The sequence below is a fragment of the Chiloscyllium plagiosum genome, chromosome 5 (assembly GCF_004010195.1).
Source record: "Chiloscyllium plagiosum isolate BGI_BamShark_2017 chromosome 5, ASM401019v2, whole genome shotgun sequence".
Classification (NCBI taxonomy): Eukaryota; Metazoa; Chordata; class Chondrichthyes; order Orectolobiformes; family Hemiscylliidae; genus Chiloscyllium; species Chiloscyllium plagiosum.
Genome location: NC_057714.1, coordinates 68,859 through 92,197, shown reverse-complemented (window position 1 = coordinate 92,197; position 23,339 = coordinate 68,859).

The following is a 23,339-nucleotide window of genomic DNA, read 5'->3' as shown; positions in this document are numbered from 1 at the left end:
AATTCAAACAGCAAAGGCAGTAACTATGCAGGTTCTCTCTCTCTCTCTCTCTCCTGCACTGTCCTCACCATGTGCTTCCTTTGTCTGCTTTTCTTCCTTTTAAATTGCTGTTGTTTTGACTTTTTTTTTCCAAAGTTATTCAAACAGCAAAGGCAGTAACTATGCAGGTTCTCTCTCTCTCTCTCTCTCCTGCACTGTCCTCACCATGTGCTTCCTTTGTCTGCTTTTCTTCCTTTTAAATTGCTGTTGTTTTGACTTTTTTTTTCCAAAGTTCCAAAACAATGCAACAGCATATAAAACAGTAATTGCTGCTCCTGAAATTCGAGGAAATCACCTCCAACACCTAAAATACCTCAAAAAAAGGAGCAGCTCTTGCAGCCAGAAATTTTTCCCGTCCTCCATCTTGAATTACCCCTCTCGAATGACTTTGGGATTTACTGAGTCATTGATGTCTCTCAGGGAAGGAAGCCTATTATTGCCAACTGAATAGTCTTTCTGTAACTCCAATCCTACAATGTGTGATTAGCTCAATGTCCCAGGGCAATTAGGAATAAGCAATAAATGCTGTTTTGTCTGTGTGTGATATCCCAAGAACAAAGTTAAATGAAATACTGCTTTTTCAACGTTTAACATGCATGGCTGCTACATGTATATATAGTACCATCCTTTTCCTGTTATTTCTTATCTCTATACACACTCACATTTGTCACATCCTAAATACAAACTATCAGGTGCTTCCAGTTGGCCACATTGCTTCAGTGTTTTGGGTTTTTTTTGTCAAATTAATAAACATCTATTGGAAGATTTCCCCAACAAGAAACTTTCTAACAAGCATCACGAGAAGCAGTAAAGGAAAAGGATTAGGCCATTCAGCCCATCAAGTCTTCTGCCATTTTATACATTCATGGCTAATCCTACACTTTAATGACCTTTACCCACATTATCACCATAACACTTTACACCATTGATAATGAAATGTTTATCAACCTCTAGTTTATATATACTCAAAAACTGAGCTTCCAAAGCCCTCTAGGGTAGAAAATTCATGATCCTTTGAGTAAGAAAACCACTATTCTCAGCTCAGTTCTAAATGCCATTTTTCAAAAGTTATGCCCTTTGGTTTTAGACTATCAAAGCAGGGGAAGCATTGTATCTGTATCTACCCTGTTTATCCCTTGAGGAGATCACTTCTCATTTTTTGAAACTCTAAATTTTTGAGGCCCAGTTTGCCCAATCTTTCTTCATAGGGCAGTCCCATCATCCTGAAAATAAACCCAGTGAAGCTTCATGGCACTCTCTCAATGGCAATCATAGTATGATAAGGAAAGCAAAACTGCACACAAGGTTCCAGATACAGTCTAACCAAGCTCCCGTACAATTGAAGTAAGACTTCACTACTCCTGTACTCAAATTTTCTTGTGATAAAGGCTAATATTCCATTTGTTGTCCTAATAGTTTGCTGTGTCTCCATTTTGACTTACTGATAAGGAGTCTCAAGTCCCTTTGCCCATACACTTTCCAACCTCTCATCATTTAAGGAATGCTCGGCAGGCCTATTCTCCAGCCAAAGTGGATAACTTCACGTTTTATCACATTGGGCTAGAATGTGGCAGATGGAAAACAGTCATTAAATATAAACATTTCTGAAAATATTTTAAATCTTCTTCACAATACACATTTTTGCTTAACTTTTTACCATCTGCAAATTTGGAAATTTTACATTTGATCCCCACATGATTAGATTAGATTTATGTGGAAAACAAGCCCTTTGGCTCAACAAGTCCATACCGACCCTCCGAAGAGCAACCCACCTAGACCCATTCCCCTAGCCTATATTTACCCCTGACTAATGCACCTCTCACTATGGGCAATTTAGCATGGCCAATTTACCTGACCTGCACATCTTTGGATTGTGCGAGGAAACCAGAGCACCTGGAGGAAACCCACACAGACACGGGAAGAATGTGCAAACTCCACACAGACAATCGCTCAAGGCAGGAATCAAAGCCGGGTCCCTGGTAGTACTGAGGTAGCAGTGCTAACCACTGAGCCACTGTGCCGCCCAATCATTAATATATTTTGTAAACAGCTTGGGCCCCAAGTACTCCTTGCATAAGAACTAGGAACAGAAGTAAGCAATTCAGCCCTTTAAGCCTGCTCTGGCTGTACCCCCTCAATAGGCTGCCTGCACAAGAATGCCCCATTTATTCCTACTCTCTGTTTTCTATCTGTTAGCCAATCCCAGAAGGGCTTATGCCCGAAACGTCGATTCTCCTTTGATGCTGCCTGATCTGCTGCGCTTTTCCAGCAACACATTTTTAAGCTCAAATCCTCAATTTATACCAATACATTTACCTCGTTTGTCTGGTACTTTAATTTTATTCATCAACCCCTGTGAGGGACCTTATCAAAAGCTTCTGAAAATCTAAATAAACAATATCTATCAACTCCTTTTATCAATCTTGTTCATAACATCCTCAAAAAATTTCATTAAGTATATTATCATGTAAGCACTATCACAAGTGCTTTCATTCAGTTCGCCTTCTATTTCTTGTTTCTATCACCTGAGCTGCAGCAAATAGTTAGCACCTCAAAGGATACTGCATCAATCAGTTTATCTCAAAACGCCACCATGGATACGTCAACTTAGGAATATTTAGGCAGTGTATCAGTGGGAAGAAACATGTTGTGATTTGTGTGCTATTAAAGTCAGCCAGTCACTGGGCCAGCTCATATTCTTCCCTCAGCTATTGAGTTAAGAGGCTTGGACCTCATTATATCTGAATGTAAAACAAGGTTGCTATGTGAACACAGTTATATACACTATTTTAACACAATAGAAAAACTTGGCAGATGCTCTTGTTAATACTTTCCAAAAGCGAATATGTTGTGCAAACTGATTAGTTAGACTGACGCATGAATAATGGCAGTTCCTCAAGAGAGATTATAAATAGGTGTGACTAAAGGAAAAGGAGTGTGTGAGGTGCAAATTCAGTTCTTAGTAGTCACTGGTCTACAGCAAAGATGTACAGAGACCATTTTGTGAAGAAAAAGGAAAGACATAATAAACTCTTTTTTTGTTTCTTTCGTGTGATGTGTTTGTCACTGACAAAGTTCGTATTTATGCTGATTCCTAAATAACAGTTATGAGTTAACCATATTGCTGTAGATCTGGAGTCATTGTAGATAGCCTGGGCAAGGATGGCAGATGTTCTTCAGGGAATGCAAATAGTGAACCACATGGGTATTTAAATTAATCAATAATGGTTACATGGTCACCATTCGACTACCATTTTAATTCCAGATTTTTTTAATGAGTTCAATGTTTAACCATCTACACAATGGGATTCAAACCCATTATCCCAGAACATTAGCCTGCTCTTCTGGATGACTACCCTAATGACTTGATTTGTTTGAAATGCTCTGCATTGTAGTGTTCCTGTATATCTTTCCTAAGGACCATGTAATTGATCCTTTGTGCTCTCTAGGGTCCAAATCACACTTTCTGAAAAATGTGACACAAACCCTCAAGTTATTGGACTTACAAAATCCAATTCAAAATATTTCATTGTTAATGATAGGCCTGTTAAATAGCTTTTGCGTATTCAAAATTTCTACTCCTGCATTGAAAAGGACAGGAAATGGAAATAATTTTACATGCTAGGTGTAAACAGAGATTGGGGTTTTGAATACAAAAGTCAGCTCTTCTACATTTTTTGATTATTGCCTTGAATCACTGCTCTTATAAGGCTTACTTTTTATTGTATTTATAAAGCTCATAATAAGTCACTAATATTTTATGTCATTATTTACACTCTAATATTCCAGTAAATTGGTCCATTTGTTTAATGAACTTATTTCCAAGATAGATTTGATTTTGTTACAGGCACTCTGGTATGATTTTAGTAATTGAAATTTAATTGAAAAGAAACTTTGTAAAACATCAGCACCTTCAACTGCTCATTCATACAATTATGAAATGGCAGGTTTACCATTTTAATTATCATTTTAATTATCCCTTCAGAGCTTTGATGATTAAGCATCATGCTGTGAAGTGAATATGACAAACCTGGATGCAAGCAGAAAAACAACTGGATCAGAACGCTAATAGATTTTAATGCAACTTCAGCATCAACCTCAGAAGAATTACATTATGATGTTTTAACTCAATTCTCAATGTCATCCTAAATATAGCTTTTGCTATTAATACTTAAGTGTTGATAAAATGTTACTTAAAGGTGTAATATCAATGCATGCAGATACACCTGTACATACATGTTTTTAAAATATTTATATATAAATTGAAATCACCTAATAACATATGATTGTAATGCTCTAAGATTGTATCAAGCCTCTAATATTGGTAATTGTGCAACTCTTTCAATGCAGGAGTTGAAATTTTGAATACAGTTGACTGGTGCAGTAGATTGCAGCAAAATGAAGGCATCATAACTGCTGCCAGGATACCAGACTCTGGCCGACATGTTATGCTCTTTATAATGGTTCACCAGTTGGTCATTGAAGGAATGGAATTCTTTTCAGTTCTCGACCATCTGCAATGATATGCAACACCCATAAAGCAAAGAGTTTGCAATCACTACCAATCAACCTGTAATCCCTGTGAAACTCTGTGCTCACTTAACCTAGAGTGCAGGCAGAGGAGATTCGACCCAAAGAGTCTGCACCAAATCTCCAAAGAACATCCCATCCAGACACATCCCTCACACTATCTCCATAAGCCCGCCATTTCCCATGGTCAATCCACCTAGCCTGCACAACTTTGAATTGTGAGAGGAAACCGAAGCACCCACACAGTCACCCAAGGCTGGAGTCGAACACTGGTCTCTGTCACTGTGAGGCAGCAGTGCTAACTACTGTGCCGCAGTCTCTCTTTGGAGCGTGAGAGAAAAAAAACTCCATTCAGTAGTCTGAGAATACAAAGTCCCGGTGACCTCTTAACCCAAAAATGGATGGTAAACTGGGAAATGTGGCAAATGTCAGCTGCTCCAGCCTGGAAAGAGCAAGAGACAGAAACATTCATGGCCACAGCCAACTTCACTGGCAGAGCACACCCAGCTCCAAGGCAACATTAAGTGTAAAGTACCAAGTTACCAAGTTATTGTGACCTGGAGCAAACTGATTTCCTTATTTATGTTGAGAGTTGCATTTGCAGCCCATGGCAGTATTTCTTTTAACGTTTGGTTGCAATTTAGTCCACTCTCCTAATATATAGGCACCCCTGTTGGGGGGGAGCAGGCAATTCAGAGGGTCTCCTCGTGGGCCTGCTTCTGAGAAGGAACTTGCAGAAGGCACAACAGAAGCCTTCAGAAACCAATGGACACTGCAGGGACTGAGGTTCATCGTTATCCCAGATAATATCATTGAGATTTGAGTTCAGTAAGTTTTTGTTTTAATTTTACAAAGTTTAGTTAAACATTTGATTTTGTTTCTGTCACAGCACCTCTGGTGCTGAGGAAGCTGATAGGTCTCAAGGTGGATAAATCACCCGGGACTATATCACAGAGTTCTGAAGGAGGTAGCTGAGGAGATTGTAGAGGAATTGGTGGTGATCTTTCAGGAATCTCTGGAATCAGGGAGGGCACCAGAGAACTGGAAAATAGTTAATATAACACCCTGTTTAAGAAGGAAGGGCAACAGAAGACTGGAAGTTATAAGCCAAGTTAGTCTGACCTCGGTCATTGTTAAAATTTTAAGAGTCCATTATTAAGGATGAGATTGCAGAATACTTGGATGCGCAAGGTAAAATGGGGCAGAGTCAGCATGGCTTCATCAAGGGGAGGTCATGCCTGATAAATCTGTTGGAATTCTTTGATGAGGTAACGAGCAAGTTAGACAAAATACAAAAGAGCAAGTTATGCAAAGTATAGCCAGTAGATGTGACTCATTTGAATTTCCAAAAAGCCTTTGATGAGGTGCCACACAGGAGACCACTAAATAAAATAAGAGCCCATAGTATTAGGGGCAAGGTCTAAGCATGTAAAGATGATTGCTGCCTGGGAAAAGGTAAAGAGATTGGGTAAAGATGTATTTTTCAGGATGGCAGCCAGTGACTAGTAGAGTTCTGCAAGGGTCCATGTGTGGATCACAACAATTGATGTTATATGTTAATGATCTGCATGAAGGAACTGAGGGCATTGTTATTAAATTTACAGATGACACAAAGATAAGTATAAGTATAGGTAATATTGAGGAAACAAGGAGGCTTCAGAAGGACTGAGATGGACTAGAAGTGTGGGCAAAGAAGTACATGGAATACAATGTAGGAAATGTAAGGTTATGCACATTGGTGTGAAGAACAGAAGGCATAAACTATTTTTTCAAGAGGGAAAAGCTTCAGAAATCTGAAGCACAAAGGAACTTGGGATCCTCGTTCGAGATTCTCTAAAGGTTAAACTGTAGGTTCAGTTGGCAGTTAGGAAGGCAAATGCAATGTTAGCATTGGTTTCAAGAACACTAGAATACAAGTGCAGGGATGCACTGCTGAGGCTGCATAAGGCTCTGGTCAGATGGCATTTGGAACATTGTGAACAGTTTTGGGGTTCATGCCTAAGGATAGATATGCTGGCAATGGAGGCCATCCAGAGGTTTAGAAGAATGACCCTGGGATGAAGGTCCTCTGATATGAGGAGCAGTTGAGAACTCTGGGTTTCTTTTCATTCATTTGTGGGATGTGGGCATCACTTGCTGGCCTGCATTAATTGCCTGTCCCTAGCTGCCTTTGAGAAGGTGGTGATGAGCTGCCTTCTTGAACCGCTGCAGTCTACCTGCTGTTGGGTGACCCACAATGCCATTAGGGAGGGAATTCCAGGATATTGATTCAGTTATAGTGAAGGAACAGCAATATATTTCCAAGTCAGGGGGCTGAGTAGCTTGGAGGGGAACTTTAAGGTGGTGGTGTTACCATGAATCCATTGTCTTTACCTTTCTAGTTGAAAGGCGCTGCCTGAGGATCTTTGGTGAATTTCTGCAGTACATCTTTTAGAAGGTACACAATGCTGGTACTGAGCGTTGGTGGTGGAGGGAGTGGATGCTTGTGAATGTAATGACAATATGTTTGCTGCTTGTTCTGGATGGTATCAAGCTTCTTAGGTGCTGTTGCAGCTGTACCCACCCAGGCAAGTGGGGAGTATACCATCACACCCCCGACTTGTGCTTTGCAGATGCTGGACAGGATTGGAAAGTCAGGAGGTGAGCTGCATGGAGTATTCCTAGCCTCTGACCTGTTCCTGTAGCCGTTGTGTTTATTCTGATTAATGGTAACCCCAAGGATTTTGATAGTGAGGGATTCAGTTATGGTGACGCCATTGAATGTCAAGAGGCGGTGGTTAGATTGTTTCTTATTAGTGATGGTCCTATCCTGGCATTTGTGTGACACAAATGTTACTTATCACTTGTCAGCCCAAGCCTGGATATTGTCCAGGTCTTGGTGCATTTGACTGCTTCAGTATCTGAGAAGTCATGAATGGTGCTGAACATTGTGTAAACACCAGTGAACATCTCCACTTCTGACCTTATGATGGAGGGAACATCCATGAGGACTGCAGATGCTGAAGATCAGAGTCAAGAGTGTGGCGCTGGAAAAGCACAGCAGGTCAGGCAGCATCCAAGGAACAGGAGAATCTATATTTCAGGAATAAACCCTTCTTGAATGTTAGAACTGTGCCCTAAGAAACTCCTGCAGAGATATCCTGGAGCTGAGCTGAGGACCTCCCATAACCACGATCATCTTCCTATGTTCAGGGTATGACTCCAACCAGTGGAGAGTTTGCCCCCTGACACCCACTGATTTCAGTTTTGCTGGGGCTCCTTGATGCCACATTCATTGAATGCAGCCTTGATGTCAAGGGTTGTCACTTTCACCTCATTTGTACTTGATGGAGTTTAGAAAGAGGGTCTGATTGAAACTTAAGGATACTGAGAGGCCTGGACAGAGTGCATATTGAAAAGGTATTTCTACTAGTAGGTCAGACTAGGACCCAAGAGCACAGCCTCAGAGTGAAGGGACGACATTGTTGAACTGAGATGAGCAAGAATTTCTTCAGACAGAGGTGAGTTAATCTGTGGAAATCATTGCCGCTGAGGGCTATGGAGGCAAAGTCATTGAGTGTATTTAAGACAGAAGTAGATAGGATCTTGATTAGTAAGGGAATCAAGGGTTATGGAGAGAAGGCAGGAGAATGCGGTTGAGAAACATATCAGCTATGATTGAATGCTGGAGCAGATTTGATGGGTTGAATGGCCTAATTCTGCCCCTTTATCTTATGGTCTTATAGTCTTCCGATGTTAAAGTTGTCGGCATGGATGGGTTGGACCGAAGGGTCTGGTTCCATGCTGTAAATCTCTATGACTCTATGACTCTAAGAGAATAAAAACACTTTTCCATAATGAGGTTCAGTAAGAGAAAGCAATGAGACAACCTGGCCAGGTAATGTTTGCTGCTGAGTGTTTCTGCATGTACTCCTCCTCTTTCTAGCAGCTCTGTGGCACCTCCCCTTGTTCTCTCTATCACATTATGATCCAAAGTAGATACAAACTACTGCACCAATATCTGGGAACAAGTGGTCTGCACAGAATCATTGATGTTAGGACAAAATTTTCACGATGCTTTATCATTGCTGGTACGTGGCAGCAACTTAAAGAACAACTGTGGAAGCCAATCTTAGCATGAACCAATAGAAATCAGTTAGCTGCTGCAGAACACAAAAGGCATTAGTTAGAGCAATGTGTTACAAATGGTAGCATTGGCATTGCATCAGTGTTACACACTGACTATAAAATATAATTTGCCTACTTTGCAGGTGCATATTCTCTGTGTGCACACATGCTCATCAAAACTATGTCTGGTGCAACCAAAACCAAAAATATCTTCAAATATGCTACTTTGAAGGCAAAGCAGCAGTAAAAGACAGAATGCATCTAACATTTGCTGCTATAGAGATGAAAATGAAATAGGAGTAGCAAGCTGTGGCTCAGTTGGCAGCGCTGTCACCTCTGAATTAGAAGGTTATGGATTCAAGTTGCAGTTCAGAACGTGAGTACAGAAATCATGTCTCCAACTTCCCTCTAAACTGTACAAGTCACTAGGAATCTCCGCACATTTTGATCAGCGTGCTGATACACAGCTTCCACTTACTTGGACGTTTGCACAGGAGCAAAAATAATTACAAGGAACGTTGCTGACACCCCTGAACGTATTGAAAGATGGGGTGCACTGTCAGAAGTATCCTGCCTCGGCATTCAAAGGCCGGGGAGAAATTCAGCAATTCTACTGTCTATAAATGCCTCGCTTCCCTGTGCCCCCTCTTCTCTTATCAAGAAACCCACTCCACTCTACCACCCCACTTCCACATCACCTCTCTGCTGAGACACACTCTATACTGACCACTTTCTGGAATCTAGGGATTGCTTGTTGTCCCCACCCTGGCCACTGCTGCTCCTAATGTTACTGGGACAACAGAATTACCAGTCAACCTGACTGGCCACAGCTCTCTGAAGCATGACAGCCAAGTAAGTGAGCAGCAGAAGGCCCAGCTCCAACTAATTAACCTCAGTGTTAAATGGCTCCGGGGCTGCTATAATCAGCAAGAAATTCTGCCCACATAGTACAAAAACAAGGAAATGATGATGAACCTTTCTAAAAGTGGTTCAGCCCCAACTAGAAAATTTTGTCTAATTCCATGAACCATATTTCAGGAAGGATACTTGCAGCAAGCACCCTATCTCTCCAATGCCATTTTTCAGTCTTTGTCTTTCACAGCTACCTTCAGCATCAAGTGCAGCCAGAATGCAACTCACTTTTAAAAGATGAAGCTGGCTTGAAGTGATGATACAAACTAGTGCTCCCCTGCAGAGATTTTCAGCCGCTCAACAGTATGTTTAGTGCTGACTGCAAACAGCTCCCAAGCAAATGAGCATACCCCACAAAATCTGCATGCTGTCTACTTCAGAGCCAACAGTTAAGGGTCAATTACACATGTTGATCCCACAGCCAGTTTAGGATCTTATCCATGTGCCTTTAAGTTGAGTATAGTTTTAATTAATGAATGTACAGTGAGTTGAATCACAATTGTTAGATATACATTAATAAAGTGAAGTAAGCAGTATGATAAAGTTATCCAACCTATTTTCTATATCAATATCTGGACAACTATGTATCTGTCAACTGATATCACTAAAACACCTGATCATTATCTCATTGCTATTCATGAGCCTTTCTGTGCACAAATTGGGTTTCTCTAGAATATAATGGAGACAACACTTCAACCATACTGTGTTAAATATAGAGTGCTTTGAAACATTCTGAAGTTATGAAAAGTGCAAGATGAATGCAAACTTTTGCAGGACATTTTTTAAACCATTCACCATTCTTTGTGTAACATATGCTAAATATTCAAGACAGTTAATAATTATATGGTCAACGTGTATGAAGCAATATATGATAGTAAACTGTATAATTTCTTAAAGCTCCATCATTTTAATTAAAATATGTTCACCAAAGCATGAAATTAAAAAACATTGTATCACACTCCCCCATATTTTCCCTTCATTTACATTAAAGTTTGCTCAATACTTTTCGGAAAAGTAAATCAAGTTTATCAGCCAGTTCTTTTTCATGCTAAACAGCTGCTGAGGATATTTATCCTTTTGTTGTTTCCATGGTTTCCCAATTTTAGTCAGCCAGTATAGAATCTGGTGGGTGTGTGATCTCTTTGTCCTTAAGAGGGTCTGGAAAGCTAAGACAATTTTCCGCAGTCCTATGCATTATTTAAGTGCTCTTTATAAACTTTCATCAACTCAAGTTTGGAAACAGGTCACTTGTCTCAATTGAGCGTCATGGAAGCAAAATAAGTAATACATGAACAGTGGGGAAGAAGAAAGCCACCTTTTGCTAGATCATCAGTGAATGTGGTAACGGAAGGATATGAGTGGAGGAAGTGGTTAAAGTGACTGCTGCAGAACCTAAAAATCCCCTTCAACAATCAGAGGTCAGTGCAACTGTTTACTTAGAGTCAAAGTTTCAAAAGACCCAAAGCACAATGATGTTTATATTTAATCAGTTCACTTGAATAATATTTACACAACTCCTCTATATCAGGTTCTGCTGTGGTTATAGGCATTCAATATCTTGCTGCAGACATTAAGCTTTAACAAATAATTTAATGATCATTGTGCCTTTCAGGCATTTAAAACTTTGATTTATTTTTCTTTTAACTGCTGTTTTCTCTTACTCTATTTGTGCCCGATTTCGCAGGCTACTGAGGTTCTCCACTTTGTTTCATTCTTCTTTGATGTATTTATATATTTGTTTCATTTGTTTCGCTAATAATTACGAGATATCAAATGGAGAGAAAGAAGTTGGCTGATCATGAAGGAACAATGAAATTAGCATCATTTAGCAGAAACAGCTAGTATCAACAACGGTGTGAAATTTTGCACTGTGCAATTAAATCCAGAGAAGCAATAACATCTGTGGAAAGGAATCAGTCAATGAGTTAAAGAGGTTGCTGAGCATGTAGCCCTCGGGATGGGCTGAGCACATAAAATTTAAGAGTAAGAGACTAGCCAATAAAGATAATCAGATGAGTCTCTTTTACACTGGTGTTTATTTAGTTCTGATCCTGTAAAACAGGTTCTGGCTTCAGCTTCCACACTTGTGTTGCTAAATCAGTATGTCTTCTCCTGATAGAAGAATAACAGAGCTCATGTTTTATGAGTCTGATATTCTGCATCAAAATTAGTAGTACAGGTAGTTCTGGGATAATGCATGTTTCAGCAGTACAATTTGGCTCTAACGTCACTGAAGAATTAGGGAACGGTATTTTGGAGAACGCTCACCCCCGTTGGCAATGGCACAATTGCAAAAGGGATCGGTTTGCACGCTTTGTTCTGTGCATGCAGCAATGTCTGTGCCAAAGTTTCTGCGCTGTTCTGTCAGCGCTGGTCTTTGTGCCACCCTGCGCATGTGTGATATCAACGCTGGTCTTTGTGCCACCCTGCGCATGTGTGATGTCAGCGCTGGTCTTCATGCCACACTGTGCATGCTCAATGTCAGCACTGGTCTTCATGCCACCCTGCGCATGCGCAATGTCTGCGCTGGTCTTCATGCCACCCTGCGCATGCGCAATGTCAGCGCTGGTCTTCGTGCCACCCTGCGCATGCGCCATGTCTGCGTTGGTCTTCATGCCACCCTGCGCATGTGCGATGTTAGCGCTGGTCTTCGTGCCACCCTGCGCATGCTCAATGTCAGCACTGGTCTTCATGCCACCCTGTGCATGCTCAATGTCAGCGCTGGTCTTCATGCCACCCTGTGCATGTGCGATGTCAGCACTGGTCTTCATGCCACCCTGTGCATGCTCAATGTCAGCGCTGATCTTCGTGCCACCCTGCGCATGTGCGATGTCTGCGCTGGTCTTCATGCCACCCTGCGCATGTGCGATGTCTGCGCTGGTCTTCGTGCCACCCTGTGCATGCTCAATGTCAGCGCTGGTCTTCATGCCACCCTGTGCATGTGCGATGTCAGCGCTGGTCTTCGTGTCACTGTGCATGTGCGATGTCAGCGCTGGTCTTCATGCCACCCTGTGCATGCGCAATGTCTGCGCTGGTCTTCATGCCACCCTGTGCATGTGCGATGTCAGCGCTGGTCTTCGTGCCGCCCTGCGCATCCGCAATGTCAGCGCTGGTCTTCGTGCCACCCTGCGCATGCGCAATGTCAGCGCTGGTCTTCATGTCACCCTGTGCATGCTCAATGTCAGCGCTGGTCTTCATGTCACCCTGTGCATGTGCGATGTCAGCGCTGGTCTTCATGTCACCCTGTGCATGTGCGATGTCAGCGCTGATCTTCGTGCCACCCTGCGCATGTGCGATGTCTGCGCTGGTCTTCATGCCGCCCTGCGCATGTGCGATGTCAGCGCTGGTCTTCGTGCCACCCTGCGCATGCGCGATGTCAGCGCTGGTCTTCGTGCCACCCTGCGCATGTGCGATGTCTGCGCTGGTCTTCGTGCCACCCTGCGCATGCGCGATGTCAGCGCTGGTCTTCGTGCCACCCTGCGCATGCGCGATGTCAGCGCTGGTCTTCATGCCACCCTGCGCATGTGCGATGTCTGCGCTGGTCTTCATGCCACCCTGCGCATGCACGATGTCAGCGCTGGTCTTCGTGCCACCCTGCGCATGCGCGATGTCAGCGCTGGTCTTCGTGTCACTGTGCATGTGTGATGTCAGCACTGGTCTTCATGCCACCCTGTGCATGCTCAATGTCAGCGCTGGTCTTCATGCCACCCTGCGCATGCGCAATGTCAGCGCTGGTCTTCATGCCACCCTGCGCATGCGCAATGTCAGCGCTGGTCTTCGTGCCAGCCTGCGCATGCGCAATGTCAGCGCTGGTCTTCGTGCCACCCTGCGCATGCGCGATGTCATCGCTGGTCTTCGTGCCACCCTGCGCATGCTCAATGTCAGCGCTGGTCTTCATGCCACCCTGTGCATGTGCGATGTCAGCGCTGGTCTTCGTGCCACCCTGCGCATGCGCAATGTCAGCGCTGATCTTCATGCCACCCTGTGCATGCGCAATGTCAGCGCTGGTCGTCATGCCACCCTGTGCATGCTCAATGTCAGCGCTGGTCTTCATGCCACCCTGTGCATGCTCAATGTCAGCGCTGGTCTTCATGCCACCCTGCGCATGCGCAATGTCAGCGCTGGTCTTCATGCCACCCTGTACATGCGCAATGTCAGCGCTGGTCTTCGTGCCACCCTGTGCATGCTCAATGTCAGCGCTGGTCTTCGTGCCGCCCTGCACATGCGCAATGTCAGCGCTGGTCTTCGTGCCGCCCTGCACATGCTTAATATCAGCGCCAGTGTTCATGTGCCGGTCTGCTCATGTGCGATGACAGAGCCACTTTCTGTGAGGGGTACTGTACAGAGAGCAGCTTTCCTACATTTTCTAAATGTACTGTGTTAAACTTTTATTTTTGTTTTGTTAGTAAATATGATTTCAACCTTCATTCAGGCTATGCTTTGTGTTAGACTTTTGGGTGATTTTTGAGTGATCGCAAGTGATATTTTTTGTTGGTCATCCCCTAATCCCACTTTTTCCGTAGGCTTTATTATTTCTATTAAGCAATTTTTTATACAGCGAGGTTTCACTGGAACGCAACTATGGCATTATAGGAGAACCAACTGTATAGTTAGAGGGAGCCGTCTTAATTCATACTTTCCCACAATCCAAATTGAACAATTTCAAAGTAAAAGCACTTTCATAGAGATCAGAGTTGGAGCATAGAGGGTCCCAGGCAAAGTGAATCCATAACTAGGGAAGAGGTGTTGTGGAAGAAAGGTTACGTTTAGACTGCTAACTGTCAAAAGAATTGGTTTTGAGAAAATGCATTGTAGTAGAAGTTGGGTAATTGCATGTGGGAGAAAATAATTAAGAGATAATGTTGATAGAATTAGATGAATTAGAATGAGAGGAGGCTTATGAGCTGTATAAATGCAGCATAGGCCAGTCCTGGTTCAGTGTTGTAAATGGGGTGTAATTCTATGTGAGAGATCCAATTGACTATTACAATCTGTGTACTGCACATTCATGGATTATAAACCAAGTTGTTGGTTTAGAGCTGTAAAGTCTTCCTTTGGACCAGCTTTTGGGCAAAAGAAGAATCACAGATAATATTCCAAAAGCTAGTAAGGGTTTTCTGTTACAAATATCATGATTGCTTAAATGAATATTGGATTAAAAAGAATCTGGACCAGAGGGGATGTGGGGTTTGTTTATTAGAATGACACTGAGAAAAAACTGAATTTTATCTCAGCAGGATACCTGAAATGAATGGATGATATTACAAGGACAGGCTGCACTTATGATGACTGGAGTATAGAAGAATGAGGGGTGACTTGTTGGAAGAGTATAAGATCGTGAATGATGTTGACAGGGTGGGTGTTGAAAGGAATTAAGACCAAGAGCAACTCAGCATTGCCTAGTGCTGGTCAGAGATGTGTCATGGTTTGTCTGGTTCAATTACTATGGACCTGCTTAGCAAACCTCTTAGTTGTATTAGACTGCTACAGAAGAGAAATAAAACCAGAAAGACCTCCTGGCATAGATTATAGACACCAGAAAAAACAAAGGCAAACTCATTCGTCGACCCTGCAAAGTCCTTCTCACAGATATGTGGGTGGAACTTATGCTGGTGTTAGGAGCACTGTCCCATAACCTGGTCAAATAACAGCCTGACAAAATCAATAGATGTCAAGCTGAAAACTAGACAAAGGGTTTCGGCCCAAAATGTTGACTTTCCTGTACCCTGGATGCTGTCTGACCTGTTGTACTCTTCCAGCTTCACATCAATTGACTCTGACTTCCAGCATCTGCAGTCCTTACAGTCTCCTAGCCTGACTGTCTCCTTTACTGTCTCCTATTGAGTGCCACAATCATCTTCCCTGTTCCATCTTCCCTGGGGAGTGCTGGGAGACTTCACTGGAGTTGACCTTCACTGGAGACTACTTGTTGATTATCACCTTCTACCTCCAGCTGATGAATCAGTGCTCTTCCGTGTTGAAAACAAATCGGAAGAAATATTGAGGATGGCAAAGCTACAAAATGCAGGTCAGTTGGGGGAACTTCAATGTCCAGCGCCAAGACTGGCCCAGCAGCACAACTAACTGATCAAGTTGGCCAAGTCCTGAAGAACATGTAATATGCTAGTCTAGACATTTTAAGAAATTAATTCTATGCTATATAGATGACACTGACTCAGCCAGCATTTATTGCATATCTATAATTCCTTATTTTCTGGTGCAAATAATGATGGAACTGAAATGAAGGAAAAGTCTAGTAGCCTTGTCATCACTAATCTATTGGTGGATGAGTGCATAATCATATTGGTAGGAGTAACCAACATACAGTCCTTCTGATGAGAAAGCCCTGTGTTCACACTGAGAATACCCTCCAGCATGTTAAATGGGACAGATACAGAATTGATCTAGCAGCTTTAATCTAGACCCTCATAAGGTGCTAAGAGCTATCAGGAGCAGCAGGATTATATTCAATTAGAATCTATAATCTCATGGACCGCCATCTCTTTATGATAAGCAATCAATATTTCTTCTTTTATACTTTGTCCCAAGTCACAGTTAGTTAGGTGGCCAGTTGCCCATTCCACAAGTGACATCTTTCGCCCAATTTCCCTCATCTCCACCCAAACTGATTCCACATCCTGATCTTCTCATCCAGGAACACCTCAAATGATTACACAACTGCAAGCCTGATTAACAGTGCTCTCTCTTCATTTTTACCTAGCTTTATATTTTTCTTGAATGTCATAGAATCCTCAATATTTGGAACCTACTCCCTGTCATTCTGAAGTCATGTTTCCATAATGGCGATAAGATCATAGTTATGTGCTTCAAAGCACTCTATCAATTAATGTTTTTATTATGAATTCTACTTGTTTGAGATATAATCCCTTCAATTTTGTCTTTTTGCTATCTTTGTAACATCTCATCTTGCTTGTTGGTGTATTCCTTAGTTTTTCTTCCTTCTGGGCGGAAGTGGGTACTGCAGATGCTGGAGATCAGAGTCAAGATTAGAGTGGTGCTGGAAAAGCACAGCAGGTCAGGCAGCATCCGAGAAGCAGGAAAATCGACGTTTCAGGCAAAAGCCCTTCATCATTCCTGCTCCTCAGATGCTGCCTGACCTGCTGTGCTTTTCCAGCACCTCTCTAACCTTTTCTTCCTTCTGCCCATTTCTGCCATTCTCGTATCCTCATCTCCCACGACTATTTTTGTTTAGTACTTTGTACATATGCCACATCTTTCCACATTTGAACTCTTGCTCTTCACTGTTTAGTTTAAAACCTCCTTGCCTTCCTTGGTTATGCAGTTTGCAAGAACTCCTGTCCCAGCATTGTTCAGATTGTCCTGCGCCCACAGTTCAGGTCCTGTGTTTCCCACACTGGTGTAAGTGACCCAGGAATCAGAACATACATCTCCCACACCAGCCTTTGAGCCATGTATTCATCTTTCTAATTTTATGTACCCTATCCTAATTTGTATGCAACTCAGGTAACAATCCAAAGATTATAATCTTTGAGGTCCTGCTTTTCAAATTAGTGCCTAGCTCTTTATACCGTCAATGCAGAAACTCTTGCCCAGAGTCATAGAGTTGTACAGCATGGCAGTAGACCCTTCGGTCCAACTTGTCTATGCTAGCTATGCTATCCAAAATTAATCTAGTCCCAGTTGCCAGCAATTGGCCCATATCGGTCTAAACCCTTCCTATTCATATAGCCATTCAGATGCCTCTTATATGTTGTCATTGTTCCAGCCTCCATAACCTCCTCTGGTAGCTCATTCCATACATGCACCAGTCTCTATGTGAAAACGTAGTCCCTGAGGTCCCCTTTAAGTCTTTCTCCTCTAGTTTTGGAATCCCCTCACCCCAGGGAAAAAGACTTGTCTTTCTACCCAATCCATGCCCCTCATGATTTTATAAACCTCTATAATGTCACCCCTGAGCCTCTGACGCTCTAGGGAAAACAGCCCCAGCCTGTTCAACCTCTCCCTATAGCTCAAACCTTCCAAACCTGGCAATATTCTTGTAAATCTTTTCTGAACCCTTTCAAGTTTCATAACATTCTTCCTATAGCAGGGAGACCAGAACTGCACGCCGTATTCCAATAGTGGCCTAATCAATGTCCTGTACAACTGCAACATGACCTCCCAACTCCTGTACTCAATGCACTGACCGATAAAGGCAAGCATACCAAGCAAACACCTTCTTCACTATCCTATCTACCTGTGACTCTACTTTCAAGGAACTATAAACCTGCATTCCAAGGTCTTTTTGTTCAGAGACACTCCCCAGGACCTTACCATTAAGTATATAAGCAACTAGGAGAAAGTGCCGATCAGAGTGCTGGAAAAGCACAGCTGGTCAAGCGGCATCCAAGGAGCAGGAGAATCAACCTTTTGAGCATAAACCCTTCATCAGGAATGAGGGTTGTGGGCCAAGGGGGCTGAGATAAATGGGAGGGTGGTAGGGTTGGGGGGAAGGTAGCTGGGAAAGTGATAGGTAGATGAAGGTGAGGGTGAAAGTGAAAGGTCAGAGAGGAGGATGGAGCAGATAGGTGGAAAGGAAAATAGACAGGTAGGACAGGTCAAGAGGGCGATGCCAAGTTGGAAGGTTGGGACTGGTATAAGGTGGAGGGAGGAGAAATGGGGAAACTAGTGAAATCCACATTAATTCCATGTGGTTGTAAGGTCCCAAGGCGGAAGGTGAGGTGGTCTTCCTCCAGGCATTGGGTAGTTAGGGTTTGGCAATGGAGGAGGCCCAGGACCTGCATGTCTTTGGTGGAGTGGGAAGGGGAGTTAAAGTGTTCAGCCACAGAGTGGTGGAGTTGGTTAGTGCCGGTGTCCCAGAGATGGTCTCTGAAACGATCCGCACATTGGCATCCTGTCTCCCCAATGTAGAGGAGACCACATTGAGAGCAATGGACACAGTGAATGACATGTGTGGAAGTACAGGTAAATTTCTGTCGGATGTGGAAGGATCTTTTGGGGCCTTGGATGAAGATCACATGGAAGGTGTGGGTGCAGGTTTTGCACTTCTTGTGATGGCAGAAGCAGCTGCTGGGAGGGGAGGATGGGTTATGGGGGAGGGGGTGCGGGGAGGTATGGACCTGACAAGGGAGTTGCGGAGGGAATGGTCTCTCTGAAACGCCGATGGGGTGGGGAGAGAAATATACCTCTGGCGGTAGCGTTTGTAGGTGCCGGAAATGGCGGAGCATGACGCAATGTATCCGAAGGTTTGTGGAACAGAAGGTGAGGACCTGGCGGGGTTTTGTCCTTGTTGCGATTGGAGAGTTGGCGTTCAAGGGTGGAGGTGTGGGAAGTGGAGGAGATGCACTGGAGGGCATTGTTAACCATATGGAAGGGGAAATTGCGGTCTTTGAAGAAGGAGTCCATCTGGGATGTTCCACAGTGGAACTGGTCCTCCTGGGAGCAGATACAGCAAAGGTGGAGGATTTGGGAATAAGGAATAGCATTTTAACAGGAGGCAGGGTGGGAGGAAATGTAGTCAAGATAGCTGTGGGAGTCGTGGGTTTGTAGTGGATGTCCGCATTGAGTCGATTGCCAGAAATGGAGATGGAGAGGTCCAGGAGGGAGATGGAGATGTCTGAGATGGTCCAGGTGAACTTGAGGTCAGGGTGGAAAGTGTTTGTGAAGTTGATGAACTGTTCAACCTGCTCGTGGGAGCATGAGGTGGTGCCAATACAGTCAACGATGTAGCGGAGGAAAAAGTGAGGAATGGTGATAATGCAGCTGCAGAAGATGGACTGTTTCATGTACCCAAAGAGACAGGCATAGCTGGGGCCCATGCAGGTGCCCATGGCTATCCCTTTGGTCTGGAGGACTTGGGAGGATTGGAAGAAATTGTTGAGGATGAGGACCCATTCAGCCAGTCAAATGAGAGTGTCGGTGAAAGGGTACTGGTTGGGTCGGAAGGAGAGGAAGAAATAAGGGACTTGGAGACCTTCATCATGGTGGATAGCTGTGTACAGGGACTGGATGCCCATGGTGAAGATAAGGGAACCAAAAGTCATGGAAGAGGTGGAGGGTGTGGGTGGTGTCTTGAATGTAGGTGGGGTGTTCCTGGACTAAGGGGGACAAAATGGTGTCAAGGGATATAGAGATGAGTTTGTTGGGGCAGGATCAGGCTGAGACAATGGGTTGAGAAAGCAGTCAGGTTTGTGGATTTTGGGTAAGAGGTAGAACTGGGCAGTGCTGGGTTCCTTGATTATGAGGTTAGAGGCTGTGGATAGGAGATCCCGGAGGTGATGAGGTTGTGGACGGTCTGGGAGATGAGGATTTGGTGATGAGAGATGAAGTCGTGGTCGAGGGGATAATCGGGGGAAGTGTCCACGAGTTAATGCCTGGTTTCAGTGGTGTAGAGGTCGGTGCACCAAACTACCACTATGTATAAGTCCTACCCTGATTTGCCTTTCCAAAATGCAGTACCTCACATTTATCTGAATTAAACTTCATCTGCCACTCCTTGGCCCTATGGACCATCTGATCAAGATTCCATTCTACTCTGAGGTAACCTCCTTTGCTGTCAACAACACCTCCAATTTTGGTGTCATCTGCAAACTTACTAACTATACCTCCTATGTTCACATCCAACTCATTTATATAAATGATGAAAAGCAATGAACCCAGCGCCGATCCTTGTGGCACTCCACTGGTCACAGGCCTCCAGTCTGAAAAGCAACCCTCCACCACCACCCTCTGTCTCCTACCTTTGAGACTGTTCTTTATCCAGATGGTTAGTTCTTCCTGTATTACATGTGATCTAACCTTACTAATCAGTCTATCATGAGGAATCTTGTCAAATGCCTTACTGAACTCCATATAGATCACATCCACCACTCTGCCCTCCTCTTTGTTACTTCTTCAACAAAACTCAATCAAGTTCGTGCAACACGATTTCTCACACACAAAGCCATGTTGACTATCCATAATCAGGCCCTTGCCTTTCCAAATACATGTAAATCCTGGCCCTCAGGATTCCCTCCAATAACCTGCTTTTCCTTACTATCTTTCTTCAATAGTGGTACCACATTAGCCAACCTCACCTGTGACTATCGAAGATACAAATATCTTAGCATGGGGCCCAACACTCACTTCCTTAGCTTCACACAAAGTTCTTGGATACACTTGATCAGGTCCCAGGGATTTATCCATCTTTATGCATTTTAAGACTTCCAACACCTCCTCTTCTCTAATGTGGACATTTTTCAAGTCACAATTTATTTCCCCACGTTCTCGATCTTCCACATCCTTCTCCACAGTAAACACTGATGCAAAATACTTGTTTAGTATCACCCCAATCTCCTGCGGTTCCACACATAAATGGCCTACTTTAATGGCTTCCTGTATCGCCTGTGCCATGGTTAGTTTGCACATCTACTCTGCAGCCTCCACTCTCGTCCAAACAGCATGACAGAACCTCCATCCTAGTAGACAATTGTAGAGGCTGACACTTCTGCATTCCCTTGCCTTTCTCACTCACAGGTATACCTCCTGACCTTGTCCCTGATTATTGACCAAATCAAAAGAGCTAGTAAGTAGTGGGGCAGCCTCCTGACACAAGAAAACCCAGGTGATCTTCATCTCTTTGTGATGCATTGCTGTATGTGTAGTTCAATCTCCAGCTCATAAACGCTGAGCCAAAGCTGGTCAAACTTCAAACACTGAAGGGGTAACTCTTTTTATTCTAGTTTTACATAACAATCCAATTTAGCCATGCCATCTACTTTGTATACACACTAGGAAACAAAAGCATATCTCTTAATGTGCCTAACATGTGTTCTTTGCTGCAGAATTCTTATAGGAGTTTAAAGGACAAATTATGGATGACACCATTTCCATTAAACATAGGAACAGGAATAAGCCATTTGGCTCCTCCAATCTGTTTTGGTATTCAATGAGATCATGGTTAATCTGCAATCTAAATTCACATACCTGCCTTTGTCCCAATTCCCTTGACATCTTTGTAAACTGAAAGGGTAGATAAATGGACCCTGACTAACCTTGACCAGTTTGCAGTAACCCTTTTTAATTAAGGCCCGTTATTTGGTGAGATAGAGACAAAGGGGACAAGAGTCAGGGAATTGTCCAACGTAACTTTATTGAACACTTTATCAAGGAAGAACAATATTTATTAGACTCTTATGATTAAACTTCAATTAAACTCTATTAGTCTCTTCACAACATCTTTCAGTAAACAGTTTTAAATCTCTAACTAAACAGTCTCAAATCTACACTATCTATATACTTCTGATCTGCCCTTCCCAGGATATGCTACACCCTATCTACAGGTCTCTACCACTGTACTTGAACTGATTGAAAAGCTTGGTAATATCCTTCAGTAACGCTGGGACAGGTTAATCCTTGGTCTTTGAGAGTTGACTGATCCGCAGTCATCGATTTGGGTTTTGCCTCTCATCTAGGGTTGGTTCTGGTCTTTATGTTGTCGCTAGGTGGTCTACCTCGGTCTGGTCAGTCTGATGAGGCTTACCATGAGGTTCAGGGAGCTGAAGATGCTATGCAGCTCACTGCCAGTCAAAGGTGCTCTCTGGAGATGCCAGTGAAGAAGTTGCCAAAAGCAGTGGGAGTTGGGACCCGGGGTTGCCCCTTTTATCCCCTCTTCACGAAAACTCTGTGATCTGTGTCCAATACAAGCATTGGTTGGGTGCAGGAAGATTCAACAAAGTGAGCATTTCACATATTTGGAGGTTATAGTACCTGGTTTTGAATGTACAACTGTAAAATGCTGCCCTTTCATATTATGCCTCTGGCCTCCTATTGAGCTAGGTGCCATTAAATCTGTGTAGCATTCTTCTCAAAAAGAAGCTTTACAGAAAAAGTAAACAACGGTTCATTCTGAAACAATATAATTGTTAGTACCTGGCCAGGCAGTTCCAGGCCTGCCTGGTTTCAAAGGGAAGTTGATAGGCCAAGGCCTGAATGTATGAATACTGTCTGTTCCAGCTCTGCAGTTTGCAAATTTAGGTTTAAATTTAGCTTCCATATTCGTGAGTTTGTATCCATGCTCAAAAAAGAATCAATATTTTTGTAACAATCCTGAAAGTTGAGAGTCACCTGACCACATCTGATTAACAAAAATCCGTTAATCTCTGATTCAATATTAACGACTGATTTAGCTCCAATTGCCATTTCCAAAAGCGAGTTTCAATGTTTACCACACTATGTGTGTAGAAATGTTATTAAACTCACATCTGGAAGGTCTATTCCTATTTGCAAAGATTAATCAATTTTCCCAATTAATTTTAATATTTAGTGGGTTCCAAATCTCCTCTTGTGTTTCAATTGATCAAGGATTTGCATTTGAATTCATCACACCAACTGTAGCATTAAGCAATATTTGTTGAAACTAGAGTGTATTTGTTTGTAAATCTATTAATGGATAATAAAAAGAGGAACTTGCATTTATATAGTACATTTTATTACTCCGGAACATTGTGAATGCATTTCAGTCAATAAAGTGCTTCTGAAATGCAGTTACTCACAGAGTATAGGAAGTACTGTAGCTATTTTGCACACTTAAAGCTCCCACAAATAGCATAAAAGTAAATGGTTAGGTCAACTGTTTTCGGAATTAATTGATAAAGTTTTGCCAGGTCACCAGGAGATCTCTATTCCTCTGCTTCAGCAATGCCATGGAAATTTTCACATGCACATCCAAAAAAGGAGGACTTCTGATTGTAGAGCACTGAAGTATCAACCTAGTTAATTTGCTTAAGTCA